This window comes from Ambystoma mexicanum, chromosome 5p, assembly GCF_040938575.1.
Source record: "Ambystoma mexicanum isolate Mex_15411 chromosome 5p, UKY_AmexF1_1, whole genome shotgun sequence".
NCBI lineage: Eukaryota > Metazoa > Chordata > Amphibia > Caudata > Ambystomatidae > Ambystoma > Ambystoma mexicanum.
Window position 1 is genome coordinate 553,687,551 of NC_090930.1, and position 27,068 is coordinate 553,714,618.

The window sequence follows — 27,068 nt, forward strand, 5'->3', positions numbered from 1 at the left end:
GACCTCCTGGTTCGTGCTCATGGTGGCCACGCTCCCAACGGGGGCCCTGTCCTTGCTCCTGGTCCCTTCCGGGCCAGGGGGTGTCCTGGCACACTCATCTAGCACGGGCTGTTTGCCCTTCAGTCTTGGAGGTTTGTTTGACATGGCGCTGCAACCAGGATTCTCTAAGGTGGCCCCAACACCTGTGGCTTCCGACCCCAGCGGGAAGCAAACTTTCGCTATTGCCCAGGCCCAGGGGGGCCGCCCAGGAGCACCCCAAAGCTACTCCCTGGGTGCAAGAATGGATTGTGTCCACCCACGTAGCCACGTGAGCCTCTTCTCCATGCTTCATCGCAAGCTGTATATGGCACTCTGCTTATTTGTTTGGCACAGCCGCTTATCGTGATACCCAGGCAAGGGGGCACTATGAATTCACTGTCCCATCCACTCCTTCCTTATATTCTCAGAGGCAGTCTGCAGTAGCATGCCAGTCCACTTTCTCCTTCCTCCTGTTAGGGGCGGCGTTTGAATGCTTGCAGTGCCTCAGCACAATAGTCTGTGCTGTTTATTCCATAAGTGATGAGTGTAGGGGGTTGCTACAATGTAATGTTAGTGTTTATTTAACTGAATCGTCTTGTTTCCAGTTGCGGACCGTGGCTTTGTACACCTCTCCTCCGGGCCGCTTCTGTGCACCCGCTTTCGCAGGCTTAGAGATTCATATGCAGAGCAGCTGCTGCTACTCTGCAGTTCACCGTCCTCAGCGCCCGCTCAGGCCCAGCGCTCACCGCCCGCTCCTGCCAGCCCGAAGAAAGCGAGGCATTACCTTGATGTCGCTGCGAGGTCCGCCCCGCTCACTAGCACAGCCAGGCCCTAGTGCCGGCCTCTCAGCCTCAAGGGCCGTTCTCGTAGCCCGCACAAGAAAGCGGAGGCCACGGGAGACGCAGCCCTGCCCGGCAATGTCTTCCCAGGGGCGCGTGGACGCCCACACAGCCAGATCCGCATCAATTTACAGTTCTGCGGATTTCGTTGCAAGGGCCGGCGCACTCGCCAGCACGGCCGAGCCCCAGTGCCGGCTGCTCAGTCTCACGGGCTGCTCTCCGAGCCTGCACAAGACAGCGGAACCTACGGGAGGAACAGCCCTACACAACAATGTCTCTCCAGAGGCGCGCGGGTGCCCACCCGGCCCGCTCCGCGGCAGTCCGCACACAGAGCACCAGCAGCAATCAAGCTCCTTTGTTCCACGCAGCTGCCATTTTACCTACGCCAATCCGTGGCTCTGGGGGCCTCACCCTCTTAGATCTGCCATTCCCTGGGCTGCGTGGGTCCCGTGTCTTCAGTAAATGTTCCCAGTGTCTTCATAAGCAGATGCTTATGTTCCTGGCTTCTAAAGGTTCCTGCAACTGCACTTTTTCTTAGGATGAATTAAGGATCTCCGGGAGCTCTCCCAATGGCACATCTCTTCACATGGCCTTCAAGCCACGCCCCCCCCCTTATGAGCATGCATAAATGCGGCGGAGGCATGGGCGTCACAAATGGGCTTTGGAAGGCATCGCAAATATTCGGTAGAATAGTACGATGTGCAGCACTCCTTGTGTTGGGGATGTGCAGTGATACACTTTAAGAGTGGCACAGTGGGTAGGCAGATGCACAATGCACGGGTGGGTAGATGAGGTATGTACCTCAGTGTCTTAGTCACGTCGTTGTTGATCTGAAGGTGTCCACGGGCAGTGAGGTAGATAAGTCAGCTCGATTTGGATCAGCCTATTATTATTTCAATACATAAGCAAACAGTAGAGTTGTATGCCTTGGCTCCTAGCGCTAAGTGGTGAACAGGGGGCAAACAGGGGCTCCAGCCTCGTTATGGGGCCGCGCTGGCTTGGGTACAATGTTGCTTGCTGGCTGCTCCTGGTGGGGAGGGGGGGCTCCTGCCCTCTCCCTGCAGATGCTGCTGGTGGACTGATGATTTCCGGGGGGCAAACAGGGGCCTTAGTTTCGGCCTTCGTTGCAGGGCACTGGCGCTTCCGCCTGCCGGCGGATGTTGTTAGTGTAAATAGGGGTCAGTTGCTGGGCAACGAGGCTTGATGACTTGATTTTGTCAGTTCAGCCATGTTTGGAAAGTCTCAAGTTCAGAGAACAGACCTTTCCAAATCATGAAGACATCATCTATATATCGATGCCACGCAACAATGTTCTCTTTGAAAGGATTGTCAACATGGTAGATGGAATTCATTTCCAAGATGTCCATGTAGAGATTCGTCCATGTAGAGATTCGACAGGTCAGAGGCAAATGTTGCCCCATGCTTCTGGTTGTAGAAAATGCCCTCATAAAAAGGAAGACATTTTCCATTAGTGCCAATGTGATGCATTCAAAAATGAAAGCGGTATGAACCTTCTCTAGACTGGTTGTCCGTTTGTTTAAGAAACCTTCCATCACCTCAATGCACCCCATTTGATGTACACTAGTGTATAGAGATACCACATTGACGGTCAACAGCATCTTGACCAACATTCTGGTGTTTCATAATGTTGATCATACTCTTTGTATCTTTAAAGTTTGACCGCATTTGTGCTGCAAAAAAGGTTGAAGGAACCAATCAACATAAATAGAGAGAGGTTCAAGAATGGAATTTATAGCCGACACTATCGGTCTCCCAGGTGGTGATAGGGTGTCCTGGTGTATTTTGTAGGAGATAGGAGGGGCAAAAGGGAACTCTCTTTTTTGTTGAAGGGGGCCTGACCCTGGAGGGTGGGTAGATTAGCACAAGGGAGGAAAAGAGAGTCAAAAACTACACCTATTCAGAGACACATTAACGCCAGGTACGGGATGCAGCATGAGATAGATTGAACAAATACTAACAAATACTAGCCAGAGAAATGGTCACAAAAAGGAGGATTATGAATCAGTGGAGAAAAAGACTTTAATTAAATACTATTCAGCACATCACAAGCAGAATCTTTTTTAATAGAACAATTTATACCTACGTCTTTGTGTCCTTAACTCTAACTATATGTCCCTATGGGGAAAAGGTATCTATGCCTTGAAAAACTGTCCCTGGTTAGATCAAGGGGGCAGCCAAGCTAGACTGACCCTATCCTGGCTCACTACTTTCCCAAAGTTCTAAATGGTGCACGCCGTGTGGGAGTCAACAATTCTCTTTATTCATGCTGCTGCCACTTGGTGTGACTTATAGTAAAATCACAGCAATCTGTGGTCCAATATTCATATTCAATAACCAGGGACAGTTTTTCAAGGAATAGATAACTCTAACTATATGTCTCTATGGGGAAAAGGTAAGGACACAAAGCCGTAGGTATAAATTGTTCTATTAAAAAAGATTCTGCTCGTGATGTGTTGAAAAGTACAGGGGAGGAGACAGAATCCAGTTACCCATACAACTCTACTTGTATTGATTTTAATTAATACTAGACAGACATCTAAAAAATGGAAGCCTATAACTCAACATGAGGCCTTAAACATAAACCAAGAAGAAAAGGTACATTTACACAATTACACAATTAGCTGCACATTTTTGTGAGGGTTAGTAGCAGCATTATTTGTGCACTTTCATGTACTACTCAGCAGTAGTTGTACGCAATTGTTGTCAATTCATAATCCTCCTTTTTGTGACCATTACTCTGGCTAGTATTTGTTAAATCTAGCTCATGCTGCATCCCGTAGCTGGCTTTAATGTGTCTCTGAATAAGGGTAGTTAATCGCTATTCAGAACATCCCAGGCTTCCAGGTCATTGCTACAGAGGGGGACACAGAGGGTAGGTATCTGGCAGCCTCTTTCCAATGGGAGTGGGCGACATATACAGTGTCAACAATCTATGCCTCCAATACAGGGCCAGATGGGTCCTTGCGGGCGACACTGACCAAATTGGAGACTTTCGCCAAAGGCCACATAATATTGGTAGATGACTTTAATCTGGCCTGGGACCCAAGAGAAGACAGGAGTGCAAGGGTGTTCCACACCCACGTGGCGCCATCTACCTGCTTGAACGAACACATGGCCCAATTAGAGTTGCTGGATGGCTGGAGGGAACTGAGGGGGGCTACACATTTTATTCCCACGTTCAAAGATCCTTCTCAAGGATAGATTACTCCTGGATTTCAAGGTCACTATTGGGTAGGGTCATGGAAATACACTCATCGCCCTGTCAGACCATGCGACCATAACGATTATATAAAATATGGGGCAGAACGAACCAGGCCTATGGCGGTGGAAGTTCCCTAGCCACATCCTTAACGATGGAGTCCTATGTGAGGACATAAAGAATAAAATCTTGCATTACTTTGCACTTAACGCAACACAGTGTGTACGGGACCAGGTGGTGTGGGACGTGTTTATGGCTAGATTGAGAGGGGAGCTCCTCGCGATGAAGTGCCAGAGGCACAAACAACTAGGTCTCTTACAGGAGGAATTGGAAGCTAAACTTAAACAAATAATGGCTTGAATGGCAAATAACGCTGAGAGTACACTGCAAAGTAAATATTGGCTGATTAGGGGCCAATTAGATGTTTTGCAGACTAGAGTTGCAGATTGTTCATTGCTCTACCTCCAACAGAGGTATTGTGTCAAAGCCAATAAGGCGGATCGCCTGTCAGCGGGGTTGATTAGGAAAAAAGAAGCGTTATGGACAATCCTTAAAATAAAGGTGGGGGGCAAAAGAGCACTGCTCTACCGGACATAATTTCGGTCTTCACAGAATATTATTCATCTCTGTACACATCAAATTACCCAGAGGAGGGAACACCTGTCCCAGTGCCCTCTCCCTAAGATCACTCCTCAAGAATTTTGAAGAACTTGAGGGAGACATTAATCCAGAAGTAAAGGTGGCTATAGCTGCTTGCCATCAGGAAAGGTTCGGGGCCTGGCGGCTTCGCAGCGTGCTTCTACAAAACCTTTAGAGAGGCACAGATACTGCGCTTAGGCCAGCTCTTCAACTCTTTTTTTGGAGGGGAGATAGGGAGGGGGCAGGGTGCATCACATCGATAATGGAAGAAGCCATGGTTGTGCTGCTCCCAATACCGGGCAAGGATGTCACTATGAGGTTTGTTCCGGCAAAGTGCCCTTATTAATCTAGACACAAAGATCTATACCAAGGTTCTGGCATATCGCCTGGATAAGCTCCTCCCCAAACTTGGTCCTGACCAGTCGCGATTTATTAAGCATAGGCAGAGCTCGGATAACATTTGGCGTGTCTTTTATCTGATTGAACAAGTAAATCATCTAGAACCCCTCCCACTTATACTCGTGTTGGATGCTGAGAAGGCATTCAAATGGCCTTTCCTCTTCCATACCACGGAAGTTATGGGATTCGGTTCCAAATTCCTTTCATTGGGAAGCGCCAACTACCGAACTCCCTCCTTGAGACGGGCAATCAACAGGCAACTTTCCCAGAGGATCACGGTCACACGAGGCACTGAGCAGGGTTGCCTGCTGTCCCCGCTCTTATGCGCCATCCACGTGGAGCTGCTCTTGGCCAGCATTAGGGCCTCCCTGGATATTAGGGGTATTCCCTTTGGGGATGAGGAGCTTAGAGTTGCAGTGTTTGCTGATGACATGCTCCTCTTTATCACAGAACCAGAAACCTCATTTCCAGGTATCTCACAGGTACTTCTCTTTGGGGAGGTGGCAGGGTTAAAAATAAATGCCCACACGTCAGAGTTATTAAACGTGACCACCCCCTTACTGGTTCTCTGGCTGCTCTTTTTACCGTGCTAACTACCCGCCTTTAGCGGAAAAGCTGCACTGGCTTCTGGGTGCCCTTATCAATATCCTGAATGGGGAGGATAAATGCCCTTGAAATTGTGATTTTGCCAAAAATCCTGTACTATTTTATGGCCCTGCCAGTGGGGGTTCCCCAGGGTTTCTTCAGGACCATTCAAAAACATGTGGGATCATTTATTTGGAAGAGAACCAGGGTAGCTATGCAGATGCTAATGTCTCCCAGAAGCTAGGGGGGGGCTGTGGGTGCCAAACTTCTGCCTCTATTTCCTTGCGGCTCAAATCAGAGTGAGCCGGGGGTGGCGCTGTGGAGCAGCCCAAGATGGCTGCTTAGCCCTTGAGCTCCGTGTGGGCCCGGCTGACATCTGCCTGCATCTGCGTTCACCGGCGAATTGTGCACTCATATCGCAGCTGGGCTGCTGCCCCTATGTGTTGGGTTGCAGCCTGCGAAATTCTGGCTCGATTTGGACTTGGGAGCCCGTGGACGGGCCCCCCCATCTGCAGTGGCCTAAAGCCTTGTTTGGGCCGCGGCATCGCCCCGGTCCCTGTCCCCTCCTCTCTGAGGCCCGACACACTGTGCAGCGGCGGGGCGCACCTCCTGCATGCTCCGCCCCCCCTGGGGGCCCTGCTGGGCTGTCCGATCGGGGCACTGTGCCTGCGCCGCCGGCCGTGGCCGCCCCCCCCTGGGCACACCATACCACAAATAGTCTCCTGCTGGGGCCAACGCGGAAGCGTGCCCCGGCCCTCATCCTTCATCCGGAGTGGGAGCCTCCGCTGCAGATCCACGCGGGGTGACTGAGCCGCGGCTGGGCTGCGGGGGTGATCCGGCGGGCCTCGGGCAGGCGCCGGGGACTGCGCCATTCAGGTGAGGTGCGGGGGAGGGGTCCCACTCGGGCGGCCGTAGCGCCCCCCTGCTGCTGCTTGACCCGCTGCTTCCCGGGGGCCGCGGAGCCCATCCACATTGCTGATCCGGGCCGTGGTGCCCGGCCTGCACGCCCTGGAGTGTGGGCCACAAGAAACTCCCTTGGGGGACTCCCGACACGCCCGCGTACCCCGCTGCATGGGCGCAGTCTGCAGCTTGCACCCTCCTGCTGCCTAATATCCACAGCCTGGTGGGCCCCGTGAACACTGTACGACTGGCCCCCATCTTACATCTGCTCTGCAGTGACTGGCCTCCTGATGGAGCGTGGACTTGCGGGTTGGACCCCTGCTTCTCACCTGTGCAGGGGTGTGCCCCCCCACAACACAACTTTTGCAACTGTTGGCCCCCAGGGGCCGCCGCCCGCCCTCTGCTGGACCCAGGGGCAGCCCCACACTACTACTCCGGCTGTGGCCATCCTGCCCCCACCTCTACTGGAACCTGCCTCCCAAGCTGCTGTTGGAATAGCAACATCTGTCCTCTGGCCCCTCGGTCTACGGGCCATGCTCCTTTCCTCAGTGACTACACCTTTGGTCTGTGCCGTTCCTGGGGCGGAATCAGCAATGCCAAACAAGTCCAGGGGGACCTCCAAGGGGGGAGCCATGGATAGATTCGCCAAAGCTGTCCCTAGGAGGGAGGTGGGTCACGACTCATCCATACAGGAGGCGCGAGAGGCTGACTGTCATCCCACCGCCACGTCTCCTGATTTGACCACGCTCATGGAATCTATGGCCAAAACTGTTGCCTCCTTTCACGAGAATCTGGATGACATCAACGCTAATGTCGCCTCTTTAAAAACGCTGGTGGATCAGGCGGGGACCAGAATTACTGACGCTGAGAATCGGATATCTGCAAATGAGGACGAAATACACGTATTGCAGAACACTGTTGCATCCCGGTCGCGTGACATGAAGAATGTGAAAGCAAAGTGTGACGACCGTGAATCGTGCTCCCGCAGAAATAACCTACGCATTATAGGGGTCCCTGAGAATGCTCTTAAAGGGCGCATGGAGGATGCTGTGGAAGCCTTACTCAAAGACCTGCTGGGTAACCCGGCTCTGTCACCATACTTCACTGTTGAGCGTGCTCATCGAGCTCTGTCACCAAGGCCCAAGCTGGGCGACTTCCCTAGGCCCATTATAGCCAAGATTCTCAAATATCGGGACAGAGACCTCATCCTCCACCTGTCACGTGAGAAGGGAGACCTGCGCCTTGAATCACACACTATTAGGATTTTTCCAGACTTTTCGATTGCGGTACAGCAGGAGAGGCGCCAGTTCATCGGAGTCAAGAAGCTGCTTAGAGAACGCAATGTTCCGTACGCCATCCTATTCCCAGCATGCCTCAAAATCACACACAATGGCAAATTATACTTCTTCACTGTCCCGGACGAAGCAGTGAAATTCATTGAGGCGCACCTACTGCTTCGCAATCCAGCGGGGGATCGCGCCAAAGATGGTTAACCCAGCAAGCCACTACCCGGAAGAAACTTACCCATCCAGTCAATCCGAGAGTCGGAACGTGTCCATGGCAACAACGTACTGCAAATTCAGCGAACCAGGCTCCCTCAACACCCGGTCGGGCGGAGAGTCGACCCGGGTGCGGCTGACACTGATCTTTCTGACCCCATGGGGCATCGAACTGGCCACGAGCCCTAGAGAACTCTTCTGTCTTGCCTCGCCCACAATGCCCTGCAGTTAGTTATGGGGGCCTGTCATAAGATCCGTCCACCGCAGAACCTGTCTCTGACAGCCCTCGCTGTCCTGCATGATATTCTAAGAGCCACCCACACGGCAACAGCACACCTTACTGCAATTGCAACATTCATGTTTTGTTGGTTGTAACTGCTTTTTGGCTCCTGTTGGGCATTGAAAGGGGCGTATCGCTGTTGGATCTCGCCCTCCGACCTCTATTTCTTGGGGAGAGTCGGTCCAAATGGTGACACCTGCATTGGGGGGTGGGGGATCTACACTGCAAGTTGGGGGTGGGCAGTGAGGGTGGTATTGTTGGGGATTGGAGAAATGTTAAAGTAAAAGGCAGAGGCGGATTGGCAGACCGCATTACACTGGGGCATTCGCATTCGAGATGGCTCAGTCTCACATCAGGACTACGACAACAGTGGTGGGATGTACATTAGACTTCTGAGATGCCTATAACTGCGATGTCTAGGAGCACTCGGGGATTGAGCTACTGGGTCGGGGATCCAAAGGTTATGGCACACGTCATTAGACAAGGGCGCAAGAATTACCTACGCAAGAAATGCACTCCACGGGCTCTTTGGTTAAGTGTATGTTTTTTAAATCATTAAAATGCCGGTAACGATAATGTCCTGGAATGTGCGGGGCCTAAGCAATTACACCAAGGGCCGCAAGATTATGGCATATGCCAGCAGGCATGGCTGCAAAATACTGCTCCTGCAGGAGACGCACTCCACGGGCCCACTGGCTAGGAGTATAGCGCCAACCTGGGGGCCTCACAGATACTTTACCTCATATTCCACTCGTGCCAGAGGAGTATTGATATTGATCCATAGGTCACTTAAGTTTGTTCTCCACAAGTGTTACGTAGACCCGGAGGGGAGATACACTGTGTTGCATTGTGCCATTGCCAACAGGGACTATTTGCTGGTGAATACCTATTGCCCTAATGTTGATTCTCCCGAATTTATTGACCAGGTGGTATCCATATTGCTGGGGTACGTGGGTGTGCAGATCATTTGGGGTGGGGAGATGAACTTCATTCTTGATACCATGATGGATAGGATTGGCACAGCCTCCAGACCCCTGCCAAGCGCAGCGCGTAGACTCCTGACCCACTGCGCGACGCTCGACATTCACGATGCATGGAGGGCATTACATCCGCAAACGCGGGAATTCACTTACTACTCATCAGTGCATGACAGTTCTTCCAGGATCGACCTGTTCCTATTGTCCGGCCCTATGCTGGGCAGGGTTGTGGAAACATGTATACTTGCACGCACATTGTCTGATCACTCACCGATTGCGATATCCCTACAACTGGGAACACCGGCTCCCACCATTAACACATGGCGCTTCAAATCGGCCGCTCTGCAGGACATTGTGTTCAGAGCGGACATCCTTGCTGACATTCAGTCCTACTTTGAGCACAATTCGCCACCGTCCACCACCCTGGGGGTCTGCTGGGATGCCTTCAAAGCCTTCATCAGGGGTGCGTCCATCACTAGGGATTCGGGAGTCCTCAAAACCATAAGTGCCGCCCTGTCCCGCACTGAGACCAAACTACGGGACCTGGAGCGAGCCCACCCGGCCTCTGTTGACCCTGGTGTTCTCTTCCAGATCAGGGAAGAGCTCAAGACCTTCAATGAGCAGGCTAATAGGGAAGTCCAGTACTTCAGCCGCCCACAGACGGCACAGAGATACGGCGAGGGTGACAGACCCAGCAAAACGCTGGCCGCTCTGGCGAGGGAGGGGTGGGGCCAATCCCAAATTACCTGTGTTAAGGACAGTCAGGGGACGACACAGTGGTCCGATCAACATATCCTCGAGGTCTTCATAGGCTTCTACTCTGAACTATACTCTCAGCCCCCCGAAAACAGTGACTCTCAGATGTGGGAGCTCCTGGAACGGATTCCCACCACTCTCGTCTCCCCAGCTACGAGAGACCAATTAGACTCCCCAGTTACATTGGATGAAATAGAAGAGGCCATCTCCGGTCTCCCAAAAGGAAAGGCGCCAGGCCCCGACGGGCTAACAGCGGAATTCTATCAGGAGCATGTGGCTATACTGGCCCCCCAACTGCTCGGGGTGTGGAATGAGTCTCTCCAGTTGGGATCCCTCCCCCCGACATTACGCGAGGCTGTTATTACGGTCCTGCTCAAGCCTGGTAAGCCTAGCGATAACTGTGGATCGTACCGGCCCCTTTCACTTATGAACTTGGGTACAAAAATGTTTGCCAAGGTGATCGCTAACCGCTTCTTACCTGTGATGCCATACATGGTGCACGACGACCAGTCAGGTTTCGTGCCCGGGAGATCCACGTCACATAATATCAGGAGGCTTCTTAACGTTATGGCACGAATCAATCAAGATGTAAGTGCAGTCGCGGTCACCCTAGATGCCCAGAAGGCCTTTGATATGGTGTCCTGGAAGTACATGTGGTTGGTCCTGGAGACCATGGGCATTGGGCCTAGGATGATAGCATACATCAGACTACTGTACACCTCCCCGGTTGCCAGGGTCCATGTCAATTCTCAAACATCCGCCTTGTTCCCTCTCTTCAGAGGCACCTGCCAGGGATGCCCGTTCTCCCCGATCCTGTTTGCACTGGCCATTGAGCCTATGGCGGATCAGGGAGCGCCACTCACGCAAAAGGGATATGACTACAGGGTACCCCCGAAATTATTTCACTCTACGCAGACGACGTGCTGCTGTTCGTCAGAGACCCAGACCTCCACCTTGACCCTATTCTGCGTGACATCACCCATATTGGTACATACTCTGGCTTCACCATCAATTATACCAAAACTCTTCCCCCCTCACAGGCTCCACGATCCAACCTAGCAAGGAGTACCCGCTCCATTGGTCCCCTGGCGGGATTAAATATCTGGGAATTCAGGTGTCTCTAACCAAAGAAGCTCTCTTAGCTAACAATTACCTGGGCGCGGCAGAATGGCGGAAACCAAGATAGCGCGCAGGCGCTCTCTCCCGTTGTCATTAGCGGGGAGATTATCACTGGTTAAAATTATATTGCTCCCCAAACTGTTGTACACATTCACAAATGTCCCCGTATGGCCCGGCAAGAAGTACTTTGCAGATTTACACAAGCTGTGCGCGCAGTTCCTGTGGCATTCTGGGCAGTACGCAAAAAATGGGTTGCCATGACTCTTCCCTATGAGAAAGGCGGGTTCACTGCTCCTGATCTGATGCGGTACTGGATCGCAGCGCAGGCACAGTTTGCCACCTACCGGTACCCTGGGCCCCCCCCCCGCCCGCATGTCAAGCTTGAAACCCTTGTTGCCTCTGGCACCAATATAATTACCTTAATTTTACACTGACGATATGAGCCAGACTCACCCATAGACCCAGTCCGAACCACCTTATTGGCCTGGAGGCGGATATTTGCTGCAGGCATTGAGGAACGCCCATACTATAAGTGGCTCCCCGCCTGGCAGTTCCCCGGGTTGGAACCCACGAACGACATAGCCCTGGCACGACACTGGCGGTCCCTGGGTTACCTAGCCCTAACAGACTTCTACCCGGATGGGCTATTCATAACACCACAGACTTGGAAACCGGGCCACTCGGGATCACCGATGGAACTGTTACAATACTACAGACTCTGCGCTGCATTCTGTGACGCGTGGCCTGAGTTTCCCAACGAACACCCCGACTCCCCTGTGATTTCCTACATCGGCAACTCGGGTGGGGTCCGTGGGGTGGTATCATCATTATACAAACTCCTTCTCACGACTGCTACACCGCGGCTCTCTGGGGCGCGGGAAGATTGGGCTTCCGAACTGGAGGTAGAATTCACGGATCAACTATGGGGGAAAATGTGCGCTCACACTAATAGGGTCTCCCTGAATTTTCGATACCACACTATACAGTATAAACTACTGAACAGGTTATACTACATCCTGCGCAGGTTCTCCAGGTTCGCCCGCTCCGACCCGCGGCTCTGCCCTCGCTGTGGTGCAGAGGATGCGGGCCATTTACACATGTTCTGGGACTGCCCGCGGCTAACCCCATTCTGGGATGAGGTCCTGAAAACTTTGTCAGAAATTTGCGATACTGTCATTGAGCCTGACCCGCTGGGTGTACTATTTGGGGCATGGCGGGATGAGGAGGCCAAAGGGGTGGCTAAACTCTTAAATGTGTGCTGTGTAATCGGCAAAAAGTGTCTTCTATAGAACTGGAAGTGCTCCACTCCTCCTACCTTCCAGAAATGGCTGAACTTATTGACTTGGTCTCGGAACTGTGAGGAGGAATACATTAGTACTCTACCGGCCCGATCCCGGCCTAAAAACATTTGGACTGCCTTTAACAGTTATCTTAATGACCTTGACTCCCACACCTCGGTGGACAACTCACCGTAATCATCATTATCATGTGCCTCGACACCAGATGCTCTGTAATGCTGCATTCCCCACGTGACTATTTCTCACTGTTCATATGTGCCACTGTATTCTGTTGATTATTCATTGTCCTTGCATTGCTGCTCTTTTGTGTGTGTATGTCATTTGCCTCTGGCAACAAAAATAAAAGTTTTCACAAAAAAAAAAGTTTCAATCAGAGTGAGCCGGGATTGGTTCAGGGGCGATCGCGGTAAGGTCTGGTGTCGAATGGACAAAGCGGTGGTGGCCTCACCGCTGGACGATGTGTTGTGGAGACCCAAGGGGGGTATACCTGCAAACATGTATCGTTGCAGGATAGGGGCTCTAGTGTGGGACTCATGGTATGAGCTGGTGTGTAGGTTGAACTTGACCACCTTCCCCTCCCCGCAGACGTCGCTGTTTAGGAATCCCCATTTCACACTGGGTATGGAAAAGGGGGACCTTCAATGGGTGGAGGCAGCTGGGTGCCGCAAGCTAGGTGGCATGTTCTCGGGTCAGGGCATTAAGTCCTTTGCACAGTGCAAGCAGGACTTTGGGATAGATGAGGGGGGAAGAGGTATCACTACTCTCAACTGGGGCACTGGCTTACAAACCCAATGGTCAGGTCAGCGGCCAAAAGGGATCTCACGCCCTTTGAACGGTTCATACCGATAGACACGGAAACAGGCATTTGGTAGGAGTGTTATATGGGATTATAGCAGAAGGGGCAAGGAGCCAGGCATGGCGCTATATGGAGCAGTGAGAAACTGCAATGGGGCAGCTGCTGGAGGGGGAACTTTGGACTCGGTTATGGGCAGATATCCCAAAGCAGGCCATCCAGATTCAGGAGATGTGGGTTAAATTATGGTCCAATGGCATCTCACTACAGAAAAACTTCATAAATTCTAACCAACAGCATCAGTGCTCTGCTGGGGGGGATGTGGGGAACTGGGATTGAGGAAGCATATCTGATGGGAATGCTCAGTCATACAGCCTTTTTGGGACATGACCTGTGCAACAATTAATAGTATTTTTGAGAGTCAGATGCCAGACAACACAGGGATGGCCATGCTGGGAATGGGCAGGGTTCTGGAAAACCTACCCTCGAAAGCACGAAGAAAGACATACATCATCCTGATAGTGGCGCCAACGCTTGTGGTGGCACACAAATGGAAACAAAAAGCTGCCCCCACAGAATACAAATGGGTTAGTAAAATCTGGAACTTTGTGGCACTGGAGTGGGTGATCTATTCGATTCAAGGGGATCACCAAGGATTGCTCTCAGACTGAGACATTGGGCTGCATGGTGCCCGAGTTGAATGATATTGCTGGGGCTGGTGAGAGTACTCGCTCTACTTAGGGAGGGCACCTTCACAGGAAGCTGGGAGGAGATTTGGCTGAAGTTTCTAGGGGAGACGAGGACTATGGGGGGGGGGGGTTCTCAAACGGTGCAAGGGCCCGTACAACAGCTGATGACAGAGCCGGCCACTCACAGAAACTTGGGACAGAGAACCATCTATATGGACTTTGGGTGGGGGGGCTAACAGGACTGGGTGCAATGTTGGTTACATGTGTTGGGGTCAAGAGGGGGTTACATGTGTTCTTACTGTTGAAAATGCCAAGTGCATTGTTACTGTGCTGCCCTCCCAGCCAAAATCAGCTACCTGGGCCAGCACGAACACACCCACACATTATTAGACTCAACATTCACTTGTTTATTCACACACAGAATTCACTCACTCATTGCATGAGAGGATCACAAGTGACCTACACATGCATTTTATATCCCTCTGCACATGTTCCAAATAGGCACAGGGAAATGTTTTATTTTTCACTGTGCTTTGAAAAGTGCACCTCTTTTGAAAATCAGGAATAACTTAAAAATGCCCAAAATAACCTTTCCACCCTCTGCCTTGCGCAGTTGTGCATTTGGTTACAAAATAGCACCTCAATGTGCACAACTATGATGCACAAATTTAAATTTCCATTGTGCAGGGTTCACAACCTTTTTGGAGAAAGTGAAATGAGTGAACATCCCATCAATTGCACCTAAGACGTTTTGAAAATCACGGCAGGATGGTTTATCCCTACTTAGTGCTTTAAGTGGGCCAGGGTCCGCCAGGGCCAGGCCCCGGCAGTCTCCCAAAAGTGGGGTTGAGCCAGGGCCCTGCCGGGGCCCTCCCGTCCCACCACAACAGATGCGCCCGCCATTAGGTCAGGCAAGCTGACAGAAGTGCCAGGCAGCCACAGCGATGCTCTGGCTGGCATCTTTAACCCTCGGCGAACCTGTGGACTCCTCGACATATTTCGAGGTTTATAAAAGATGGCTTGGAAAGTGCTCAATTCAAGCCATCTTTTATAAAGCTTTGCTGATGGACAAATTCGCCTCAGGCTTTGTCTATCGGGAAAGCTTTATAAAAGATGGATTGAATTGTGCACTTTTCAAGCCATCTTTTATAAACATAGAAATGTTTAACAAAGATGGCTTGGAAAGTACACAAACCATAAGGTAAGCACACAAATATATAAATGCTATATACTTGTGTGCGTTCCTTACTGTGGTTTATGTACTTTTCAAGCCATCTTGAAGTACACAAAACCATAGTAAGGCACGCAAACAAATATATAAATGTAAGCATTTATACATTTATGTGCGTACCTTACTATGGTTTGTGCAGTATGCAAGCCATCTTTTATAAACATAGAAATATATTTATAAAAGATGGCTTGCATACTACACAAACCATAGTAAGGTACACATACCAATATATAAAATGTTTGCGTACAAATATATAAAATGTTTGCGTACCTTACTATGGTTTGTGTACGTTTTGAAGGCCACGCCCATCCCACAAGCTACCCCCCCCAAATGAGGGCACCCCCCTCGATTTCTTATCCCACTTAAAGCCCTACTGATCACTTCTTTACGCTGTACGTTAATTTAAGAGATATTGGTTCGATGTGTCAAAGGTGAATTAGGAATGGGAAAGGACACATAAAAAGGAAAGGGTGCATGTGGCTTTTACTGTTTCTCCAGTCATTAACCCCAGATTTGCTCATGAGCAGTTATTATGTTAAATACCATTAGCTCCAGAGCAGATACTGTGACTGGAATCGTTAGCCGCAGGGTACGTACTGTGCAGAGCAGATGTTGTCTGTAGCTTTAAGGCCCAGTGCAGGTATTCTGTCTGTAATAGATTAGCAGGGACTGTGACTGGAATCAGTATCCCACAACCGGTATTGCGTATGTAATCATTTGCCCCAGGCCAGGCATTTGTTATAGTGGTTAATCAGTAATGTTGGTAGAATATGCCCATAGACTTTGTATACGTAAGATGATTCGAGAATGGAGACTCTTCAATGAGGCTTGCTTAGGAGGCTGTCCGGTGGCGTTAGGCTCTGGGGGCTCTTGTATTAAACCTCTTATAAAACTCATTACACACTTCCGTCATTTTATTACAATTGGCGACGAGGAACTTTGCGGATTGAGCCCCTCCCCACCCCCGAGTTTGTCCAGTGCCATGAGTTAGACTGGAAAGCTGTACACCTGCACTACCCAGCATTGGACAGTTACAGAGATAGCAGAAACCACCATGGAACAACTGAAGGCATTCCTGCCCGAAAAGTGTCCACGTAGAGTGAGCGAGGTGAGCCGCCAATGTATATATAAGAAAGAAGAGTAAATTAAGGAAAGTACTGACCCGCATGACGTGAGCGCACAGCGTCTTATGAAGTCTCAACGGCCTCACTGTTGAGAGTAAAGAACCCTAAAGCGTGCTATGGCGTGGCGGCCATCTTAGGGACACTGCTGTATGTTGACGTGTAACCATAGCAACCGGGTTATGGAGTGTATCAATATGCGCATCAGCTGGCAGACCGAAGGATTGTGAACTGTTTGCACAGCGGAAGTTTCGAAAAATAAAGGAGGGGGAGTCAACTATTGAAACGAACGGGCACCACCTTTGTAATAACAGCACCTAATGACAAAACATGAACAGATACATGAAAGGAAATACTAGTGTACAGAGAGTGAACTGCATGAATAAATAGAAACAAGCGATGACAAAGCTGCTAAAGGATACCGAAAGAGGATCATATGCGTACGGAGTGCAGTATATGTAAATTTGGCCCTGCATCCAAATCAACACCATAGATAAGTGCCACAATCTAAAACTTTTCATGCAAGCTGAAGAAAGAAAAACAACACCAAGCTATACAACCAATATTAAAAGTAAGAGAAGAAAACAGAAAAATAGAAGGTGCATTTAAAGTTGTCTACAAGTACAGTCTACAGTTGGGCCACACCCTAAGGGGCACCTATGATCCCTTCTTACTTAGGATCAATCTTTGGAGCTGCAGCCACACCTTAGAAGATGGCAAATAAAACAGTGATAATTAACGTAGTATCCTATCACCATGCAGCATGTCACAGCAGCAGTGCAATTTCTTCCATGCCCTGGAAATCCTACGTGTCCCTGGGACAATGGATTGATGGCTTCCAGGTATACTTGAGGGCTATTGGTGGCAATAAATACAATGATGATCTCAAGAAGGCACATTACTGAACTGCGTCGGGCCAGAAGCTTTAAGAATTTTCAGAGCACTTCCTGATCTTGATGACGCAGAGGGTGGCTCCGGTGACAATAACCGCAAGTGTGAGAGTGCACTAGGGAAACTCGCCAAGCTTTTAGGCAACAAAACTAACTTTGTATTGGAAAGATACAAGTTATTTTCTAGACGACAATTGAAAGGCGAGTCGATTGATGCTTACATTGCATCCCTCAGAGGACTTATGTACACATGCAATTTCACTGGCGGTGGCGAAGAATATTTAAAGGATCAACTCGTGATGAATGTAGCTGACTCACGCATGCAACAGAGATTGTGGCAAACTAATAACCCGTCACTGGAACAAGCAATAGAGATAGCCAGGAGTATGGAACTTGGTGATCGCTACATGAGAGAAAGGTTTGACAAGACCGAAGATAAGGCGATCAAAATGATTCAAGATAAGCCCAAAGAGGAATTAGAGGAGTCTCTGGTGGCAATGGTGAGGATGATGACCACTAACAACTCAAGAGCTAACTCGAGAAGAGGTAGAGATGCAGGATACAGGAACCAAAATCAAAGCCGTTGTCAGAAATGCGGATGGTACAGACACAACGATAGTGATAAGGAATGCCCTGCAGCAGCTATTGAGTGCTACAAATGTGGTCACAAAGGACTCTTTGCCAAGGTCTGCAGAAATATACGTGGTAGGATGGGCAGAGTCAGCAGATGACTCTGCCAGCAGAATACCAAGGAACACTGTAAGAGCCATTGAGGAGGGTCATGAACAAGACGGCATTCTGACCGTCAGTAAAGAAAATGCACATGTACAAATACTCACCGTCTCCTCGATAGAACAGAGTAGGGGATCATGGGTGAACATGCAAATAAATGGTATATCTTTGTCCATCATGGTGGACACTGGATCCCTGTACACCATGGTGGATGTCAAAACCTTTGTTGAGGTATTGTCTGGCAAATTGCAGGAGATACAATGTACTGGGGTGAGAGCAACGGGATATGGAAAGACCCCCATTGATATCATTGGATGCACTTGGATCAAGTTGAAGTTCCGGGATAGAGAAACATATTGCAGACTGTACATAGCAAATAATGGCTCATCTGTAGGAGGTTGGGAAGTGGAAGCTGCTCTGCGAGTCAGAATCAACCCGGGAGAAGAAATTCCTATCCTGAGTGTACTAAAGGACAACAATGACATTAAAGCTGCACTGGCAAAACAATATCCCAGAGTGTTTAGTGAAAAGATTGGACTTTTAGAGGATTTTCAGCAGAAGATAGTTCTCAAGAAAGGAGCTATAGCCATAGCGCACAGGGTTCGAGGTGTTCCTATTGGCACAAAGGAAGAATTGAGAAAAGAACTTGCACGTCTTTGTGAGCAGAACATAATCGAGCCCATAGAGAGCTCAGAATGGCTTGCCCCAATAGTGTTAGTAAAGAAAACTGATGGCACCATAAGGATGTGCATGGACTTGAGAGACCTTAATAGAAACATTTGGATAGACAGGCATCCTCTCCCGAATATAAGTGAATTATTAAAAACTATGAAACCAGCCAGGTTTTCTAGTACACTGGACTGGTCCTCGGCTTACCATCAGATTGCTTTAGAAGAAAAATCAAAAAGTCTCACATCATTTGTCACTCCTTTAGGTGCATTCATCTTTAAAAGAATGCCTTTTGGCCTTGCTTCAGCTGCTGTGGTGTTTCAAAGACTGATGTCACAGCTATTTGGAGGCCTGGAAGGCGTACACTGCCTCCAAGATGACATTCTGATTTCAACCAGCAATGAAGAGGAGCATGATGCGAGACTGATGGGGGTTTTACAAGTAATTCAGAAAAGTGGTCTGACATTAAAACTGGAAAAATGCAAAATCAAATGTGACTAAGTCTCGTATCTGGGACCCTCAATTGATGCCAGGGGTATTAACCCTAAAGAAGAATTAATGAACACCATATTGGGTATTACCGAACCAGAAAACAAAGATCCGCTAAGAAGCTTCTTAGGTATGACAGAATACTACTCTAAATTTGTGGATGACTACACAAATAAAACCAAGAACATGAGAAATCTTACGAAAAAGTCTGCAAAATACATATGTTCAGATGAATGCAAGGGTGAATTTGAACGAATAAAGACTGCCATTAACCAAGCACCAACTTGGGAATGTTTGACTGCAAGGGGAGAACAATAATTTCAGTAGACGCCAGTAAAGTTGGCCTAGTAGTGGTACTGGAACAGCTTCAGGACAAAGGTATGGTAACCATTGCATTTGCATCAAGAGTTTTGAGAGGGGCAGAGTTGAACTACTCTACTATAGAAAGGGAAGCCTTAGGGGTGAAGTGGATTCTAGAACATTTTAGAAATCTAATATGGGGTTTACTAAGTTTTCTCTCAAGACTGACCACAAGCCTCTGGTGCATGTTCTACAGTCTAAGGCACCCCACTTGATATCACCAAGGATTAGGCGTTGGATTTTGGATATAATGCAGTACAATCTTCACATATGCTATACGCCAGGTACGCAAAACCTGGTAGCTGATCCACAGAACTGCAATTGAGTCCATGGATGACGATATCATTGCCACTATAAACCCGGCATTGCTAAGGAAGAATGGAAAAATATGGCTGACCCAGATCCAGAACAAGTGAAGATCACAAAAGCTATAGCTGGTGATTGGAAGGAGTATGAACAAAGTCTGGGAGATTTTGTGCAAATCAAGGAGGAGTTATCAATGGACTCAGAACACATCTATATAGGTGATTGAATAATTCCTCCTGTGCAAGTAAGAAGCAGAATACTTGCTCTGGCCCATGAAGGACATCTAGGAAGGAGTTTAACCAAGAGGAGAGTAAGATGTAACTATTGGTGGCCGAGTATGTGGAGAGAGGTGGAAGAGATTGTTAAGAATTGCACTGCATGTGCCGCAAGTGATAAATCAAAGAACCTAAGGAAAACACCACTGCAAACAGTAGAAGCTCCCAACAGTGTATGGTCCAAGTTGGCGATCAATGTCACGGGGCCATATGAAAATCTTGATAATGTTAAAATATACATCCTAGTCCTAGTAGACTACACCTCAAAGTGGGTAGAGTCGGAAGGAAGTATTACCAGTGAAAATATTTTGAATTTCTGAATTGAAGTCTTCAACAGAGAAGGTGAGCCCAAGGAGTTAATGTCTGACATGGGTCTCAATTTACATCATTATAATTCCAAGGATTCTTGAAGGATAGAGCGATTGAACATATAACAACTTTGCTGTATCATCCTATTGCCAACAGACTTGTAGAGAGGATGAATAGGTGTGTAAAAAGTGTGATTCAGTTGGCCATAGCTAAATCCCTTCCATGGAGAGAAACGCTCAAGGAAGCCCTGTGTGCTTATAGGTTAACTCCACATTCCACTAAGAATGTGGAACCATTCACCATGATGCGTGGCAGAGTTGCATCTAATCGACTGAGACCTGCCTGGATGTCCATGGACACAGGTGAAGTAAGGCTGGATGTCGACCTAATATTAAGAAATGTGAAAGAGAAACATGCGTAATACAAAAACTATTAAGACCGCAGGAATGGAGTGAAGGAAAAGATTATCAAGGAGGGAGAGTGGGTTTGCATCAGAGAACCCAGGAAAACATTGAAAGGTGAATCCAGATTCAGATCGCCACAGAGAGTAAAGAGTTATTATGGCAAATCAGTGGTGTTGGAGGATGGGAAGAGATGGTCATGCAATGACGTTGTGAGAATAGAAAAAAATGTCAATAGACCAAGCACAAGTAAGGATAACCAAGGGACATCAGGCCACATGAACAAAGATACTTTCAAGAGACCAAGCACCAGTAAGGGCAACGACCAAGGAATGTCTGACCACATGAAAAAGGAATCTGTGAATAGTCACCATGATAGAAGAAGTGAAGTTATTAATGGCTGACTATCGAAGAGAAACCGGAGAATGAGTCAGAACTTTAACAATGATCTCTACTACTAGTATTGGTCAATAATCGTGCTCTCATGTATCCTTTTGCATAATCTTAAAAGAAATGTAAATTCTACTTTATCCATTTCTACTTTTGTTTCCTTTCCTATACCGTTGTATACTCCATCCCATCTTAAATCGTTTGGTTTTTAAGATGTTATAGTGGTTAATCAGTAATGTTGGTAGAATGTATGGCCATAGAACTTGTATACGTAACATGATTCGAGAATGGAGACAGACTCTAGAATGATGCTTGCTTAGGAGGTTGTCCCGGTGGTGTTAGGCTCCGGGTGCTCTTGTATTAAACTTCTTATAAAACTCATTACACACTTCCGTCATTTTATTGCAGTATTCTCAGATGTCGCCGATGAGCAGGTACGACGCACTGTATCAGAAGTCATTGGCTGCAGAGCAGGTATTGTGTTTGCACCCACTCGCTGTGTCTGTCGATATTCATAGGGGTGGGGTTTCTGTGTCTGCAGCCGTTAGCCTAGAACAGACAGGTGCCTGCAGTTATTATCCACTGAATGGTCATTGGACCCATAGAAAGTACTGGATCTGCAGTCATTAGACCTGCGGAATCATTTCTTTCAGAGTAGGCATTGGAACTGGAGATGGAGACAGTGCACGTCTGCAATCATTAGCCCGCACGTACATTATATATGTAGTCACTTACACCGGAGCAGTGTCTGTGTGTAGCTGTACAGCATTTACTGCGCCTGCGAGCATCCCAGAGGCTGAACTGTACCGTAAATGAGCTTCAGAGCAGTTAGTGTCTATGATATCAACAACAGGCTGCCCTGTGTAATTTCAAAACCAGATGTTTAGAATGTCCAGTACTTAAAATGTTTAATTTCGACATGTGATAAGTACCATACAACGAATTACAGCTTCAACGTGCATTTCCAGAGGTTGCAGAAGGGCTCCTCTTACCAACATAACAACAAAGGGGTGAGAACGTCTAAGTTAAAAGAAACGCGTATCAAATTCACTAGAAAAACTGGCTCGAATGCACTCACCTGATGCTGCCTGGAATCAGGACATGAGCGTTTCGTAAAGGGAGGCCTTATAGTGCTTTCATTATCAATCACATTTATAAAGTCCCGATGAGGCCCGATAACACTGTATATTTGTTTAAAAGTTTGCCGACACTTTCAGAAATGCCTTTTACAGCGTGATGACGTAGGCCACGTTTTCTGTTAAGTCGTCGTGACATGTTCACGTAGGAAGAGAATCATGGAGGAAGTAGGACGCGTTACGGTGCATGGACCGGTATTTATTTTTGATTGTGTGTTTTTAAGGCGCTTATACGTTTCGGAAGTGTTTGGAAGCGCCAGGTCTGTTTAGATGCCGGAGGGTTTGTTTTTCATATTTTGATTTTGGTTTCAGCATCAGAGGATATTTGTGTGTCGTCTTGGCTGATATTCTCCTCATGCCCTACTTCCTCCACGCCCAAACAGAAGCGAGTTACGGCGCTGCAGCTCAATGCACTGCCTCGCAGCACTGAGCGGCAAAGTTAGTCACATGAAATAAATGCTTTCGTTGTGCTGACAGCAGTTATTAGAAAATTAAACTGGGTTCGTGGGTGGCAACTTCTGGTTTTCTCTACAGGGGCAGAAATAGCCCAACCCATCCCTTGGCCACACAATTTATAGCACTTCCTTTTTTTTATAAGTAATTGCAAAAAGTTATTAGATCAACACGTTTTTTGTTTTTATTGTTTTGGTTAAACACATGAAAAGAAACAAAGCAATATATCATTACACCTAATTATATTTTGCATGTGTAACGTCTCAGCAATGGTCTGTCTACCTGCTGAGCTACCTCAGTAGCCATTTACTATAGAGCAAGTCTATGCATCCCTTGTACTAAAATCACTGCATTACCAACAGTACGTTGGGTGCGCCGCTGCCATAGAAGTGATTTAATGGGAAATTCATTCATGTGTATCTTCCTGCTGTGGGTGCCAGGCCTTCGCCTGCATGGGGAACCATATGTTGTAGAGAAGCCAGTGGCCGCAGCAAAAGCTGAATGGCTATTACTCTATTTCCGAAAGTTAGCTCGGTTGGTTAAGTGCTACAGTGTCGGATTCTTTGTGAGATATGTAGATGAATGATTGGAATGTCAGCAGGCTGGACTTCTCAACTAATCTAGGCAGGGAATAGAAAGGGTAAAATATAACAAGCTGATGCTGTATCATTTTTTTGTCTCTGTGACATGAATCACGGTTTCAGCTATGTGCTTTGACTGCTCGCTGTCAGCTGGGGTGGACTGGCTATAGGGAATTTTGGCGATTCCCGGTAGGACCCTGCACCCTATGTCCCTTTTGTGTGTGGGGGATGATGTCAGCTGACTGGCAGAGTGTAGTGTGCAAATATTGGTACAGTCAATCTGGTATGTCTATGATATTTCTTTATTGTAATCTTTCAATTGCAGGAACACAAATTGGCTCGATCATGCCATCTAGGACAGCAAAGTGCCCAGCAGCAGTGGTACCATAAAAAAATCCTGTCATCTGTAGTAGTAGGACTTGCCGACGGTAAGAATGCCTTTTTTAAAAACAACTGTATTTTGCTGTGGGTGATGGGACAATGTTAAAGGTAAAGTCAGGAGTCACAGTTGGGGATTTCTAACCTATTTTTGAGGCTGGTCCTTTCTCGTGTCCAGTTTGGAGCAGTACTGAAGTTCATGTCTCGTGTGTACTCTCCTGGTTTCCCAGTGTTGGGTCCTCTTTACTAGCTGATGCTTAACACCCAAGCGCTAACCCCTGCTCATCTAATCTTAATTTTGAAGTCTCCAGTAAACCCATGTATCCTTGACTGTTTTCATTGCAGTGGCATCGCTCCAAGTCATGATGTGTCAACCTAACCACCTGTGTCCCAACAAGAAAAATCCAGTGATGCACTTGACCCAGTCACACAGGCAGGTAAGGCTTTCTTTTCCCTATGTAGAAGTGTTTTTATATCGGCCCTGTGCAATGTGCATCCAGGTGTGTTTTTTTTTTTGTGGCCTAGTCCGGGACCACACATCAAAAAAAGATTAAAACTCTACCATCTGAACAGGGGGTCTTTTGAGATGTATCAATGTGGTGTAATTTTTTTTTATTTTTTTTTTATCCAAACAGTATTTCTGACCCATTTTTTGGGGAGTTTCTTCCCCCAAGCTGGTTCTTTTCGAGTCTTTTCATGTGGTGTTTGCCTTTGTTTCAATCTTTTGTGGACTTTGTATTTAAAAAATTTCCCCCATCCTTTTCACATGGTTCATTTTAAATCTTTGCATATGATGTTTGCCATTTTAAATCTTCTGAGGCATTTTTAATTTTTGAAAACTTGAAACGTGACATAAGTTGGGGTTTGCAATGTTTTCATAGATTCAGGCTCCTTTTTTTTTAGATGGATTGTTGGTACTATCTTTTTCACTGTACCTAGGAGGGGGGGGGGGAGATTGGTTTAGAAAGGCCGCTCCTTGACTGCACAGATCGGTTTTCTAAATCTCTAAATCAAACTATCATACTTGTCAAACCTCTGCTGCACACGAGTGCGCGCAGGGGGCTGATAGGCACTGTGAGCCCCAGCGCAGTTGTCGCAGGAGGCAGAGGTGAGTTTTGGATTGTATGTCTGGGAATGATGGGGGGTGGTGGTGGGTGGGGAATTTGGCGGTTCGATTGAGTGGGTGGGGAGGGAGGGGGGCAGTATGTGGTATTTCTGCATTTTAAAGCAAATACAGAAATTGCTGAAAATCAGTTTTTTTTTTAGTGCCCAAAGATGGTCGGAATCTCAAATGGAAAGTAGTAGAGTTGGAAACAGTCAAAATAAATGCTAAAACACAGAAATATGATGTCTCTTATTTGGACTTTGGGTTCCCCTGTATCGTAGTTGCTGGAGAGGTTAGGCTGCAGTGTATGATTTGTGGTGCTACATTGGCAAGCCGGAAGCCAACACAATTAAGGCGGCGTGTCGATTTAGTAAAAAAGACCAGGGATTTCTTTGTACTGCAGCTGCAAGGCATACAAAAGCAAAAAGAAACTGTTAAAAATGTGGCCTCAGTACCTGCATATGCTTTGGAAGCTTCTTACATTATCTGGTCAAACATGTAAAACCTTTTACAGATGCTGAGAAAGTAATCCTGTCAACAATTCTCGCTGTCAACCGGGTAATACTTGGTGACGGTGCATCAGAGAAATACCAAGTAGCCCCATGTCTGACACGGCAATTTTCCGCTGCATCGCTGACCTGTCTGATATCAGTACAGAATTCATATTGCGCTTGAAACAGTCAGTTTGCCCTACAGTTGGATGAGGACACTTGGACACTTGCATTTCAAAAGAACCACATTTGATTGCTTATGTGAGGTACTGCCATGGAAAAGAAATATTGGAGGATTTCTTATTGAAAAAACAATTTAGGGTGGAGCAACTGCATCTGTAGTCTTTGACATTAACTAAGTTCCCACTGCCTAAAGTTGAAGGTGTGTTTTGCATGGATGGTGCGCCTTCAATGTGTGGTACTAGAGCTGGGTTAAAAGTAAAAGTATTAGCAGTAGTTCCACATATATTGTGAGCACACTGCGTGATACACCGGGAAGCTGTGCCTGTGCGCAAAATGGGGAATGGACTCTGAGGTAATGACTTTTGTTGTAAAGATGGTACATTTTATTAAGATGCACCCCACAAGAACCCGTCTGTTTGCCACATTATGTGCAGGAATGGGAGCTGAACATGGTGCTTTGTTTCAATTTTAAATTGCGTTTAGGAACTTTGGAACAAAGGGCGACACTTTCTCCTGGGTGTAGACAGGTTGAAAGAAGATCCTCTGTGTGATACACACTGGTTTGTACTATTAGCTTACTATGGCGACCTCTTTGAAAAACTAAATGTTTTTTTTTTTTAAACCTCTCTGCAAGGCACAAAAACCACATAATTGGCTATGAACGCAAAAATATCAGCATTCCACATACCCCCCCAGATTTCAAGCTCGCTATCAGCCTCCTCCGCAGAACCTTGGATGTGGGAGACTCATGGTGGGTGCTCCATGCCACCGAAACCAACTTTTCTTTTTACCCTTATGTGCACAGAACCTTTTCGAGTATCTATCTCTTGCTGACATCTCCACAGATTTTGACCTATGTTGAGGGGGTGTTCATCAGTCCTTTCTGACCACGCTACCGTAACCGTGCCGCTTCTGGCGCATGACCCGACCCCTAGCCCTCAACGCAGATGGACTCTACATGACCCCATGCTTAATAAAATGCCACTAAGTGACTCCATTGCCAAATTGATCCAGATGTTCTTCAGGGAAAACCCGAATGAAGATGCCTCCCTGGCAAAGACCTGGGATACCATGAAGGCAGTCATCCAGGGGGAACTTATTGCACAGGGAGTAGCATATCATAGGCACAAATGGGAAGCCTGCCTGGTCCTCGAAGTGGAAAAAAATGATAAGCGAGAAGGCTGGTCCCCAAAAACTCAACAAGCTATCCGACTTGGCCAGAATAGATGGAAGCCCACTACGCTAAACATCAGTCAAAGCTGGAAGAAAACATGTGGATGGCTATTGCAAAAATTGAACCCAATAGTGACAGACTGGCTGCTGAAGGACAGACCCACCCTTCACAATAGTTCTCCAGTATGCCACTATCCAACTTGTAAGTGACTGCATTGATGGTAATCTCAGAAGTTGTTGTACTTAAACAAATTGTTATATGTCAAACGTTACTGCAGGAAATAAATATCCAACACCTTTGGTCAAGTTCGCTGTAGCAAATAATTCTGACTGCTGTGTTTACAAATATTTGCCCTCTAATTTGAGTTATTGCAAGCAATGCTT

At 47.7% G+C, this 27,068-nt stretch overlaps 1 protein-coding gene across 1 annotated transcript in view; it reads right to left on the reverse strand.

Annotated features, from left to right (window-relative positions):
- OCRL (OCRL inositol polyphosphate-5-phosphatase) overlaps window positions 1-22,326 on the reverse strand; it is a 1,330,750-nt gene extending 1,308,424 nt beyond the window's left edge. The window contains exon 1 of the mRNA XM_069612981.1: window positions 22,263-22,326. The gene's annotated coding sequence lies outside the window, so the exon portion shown is untranslated. The remainder of the gene's footprint in view (window positions 1-22,262) is intronic.
- Window positions 22,327-27,068: the final 4,742 nt, after the last annotated feature.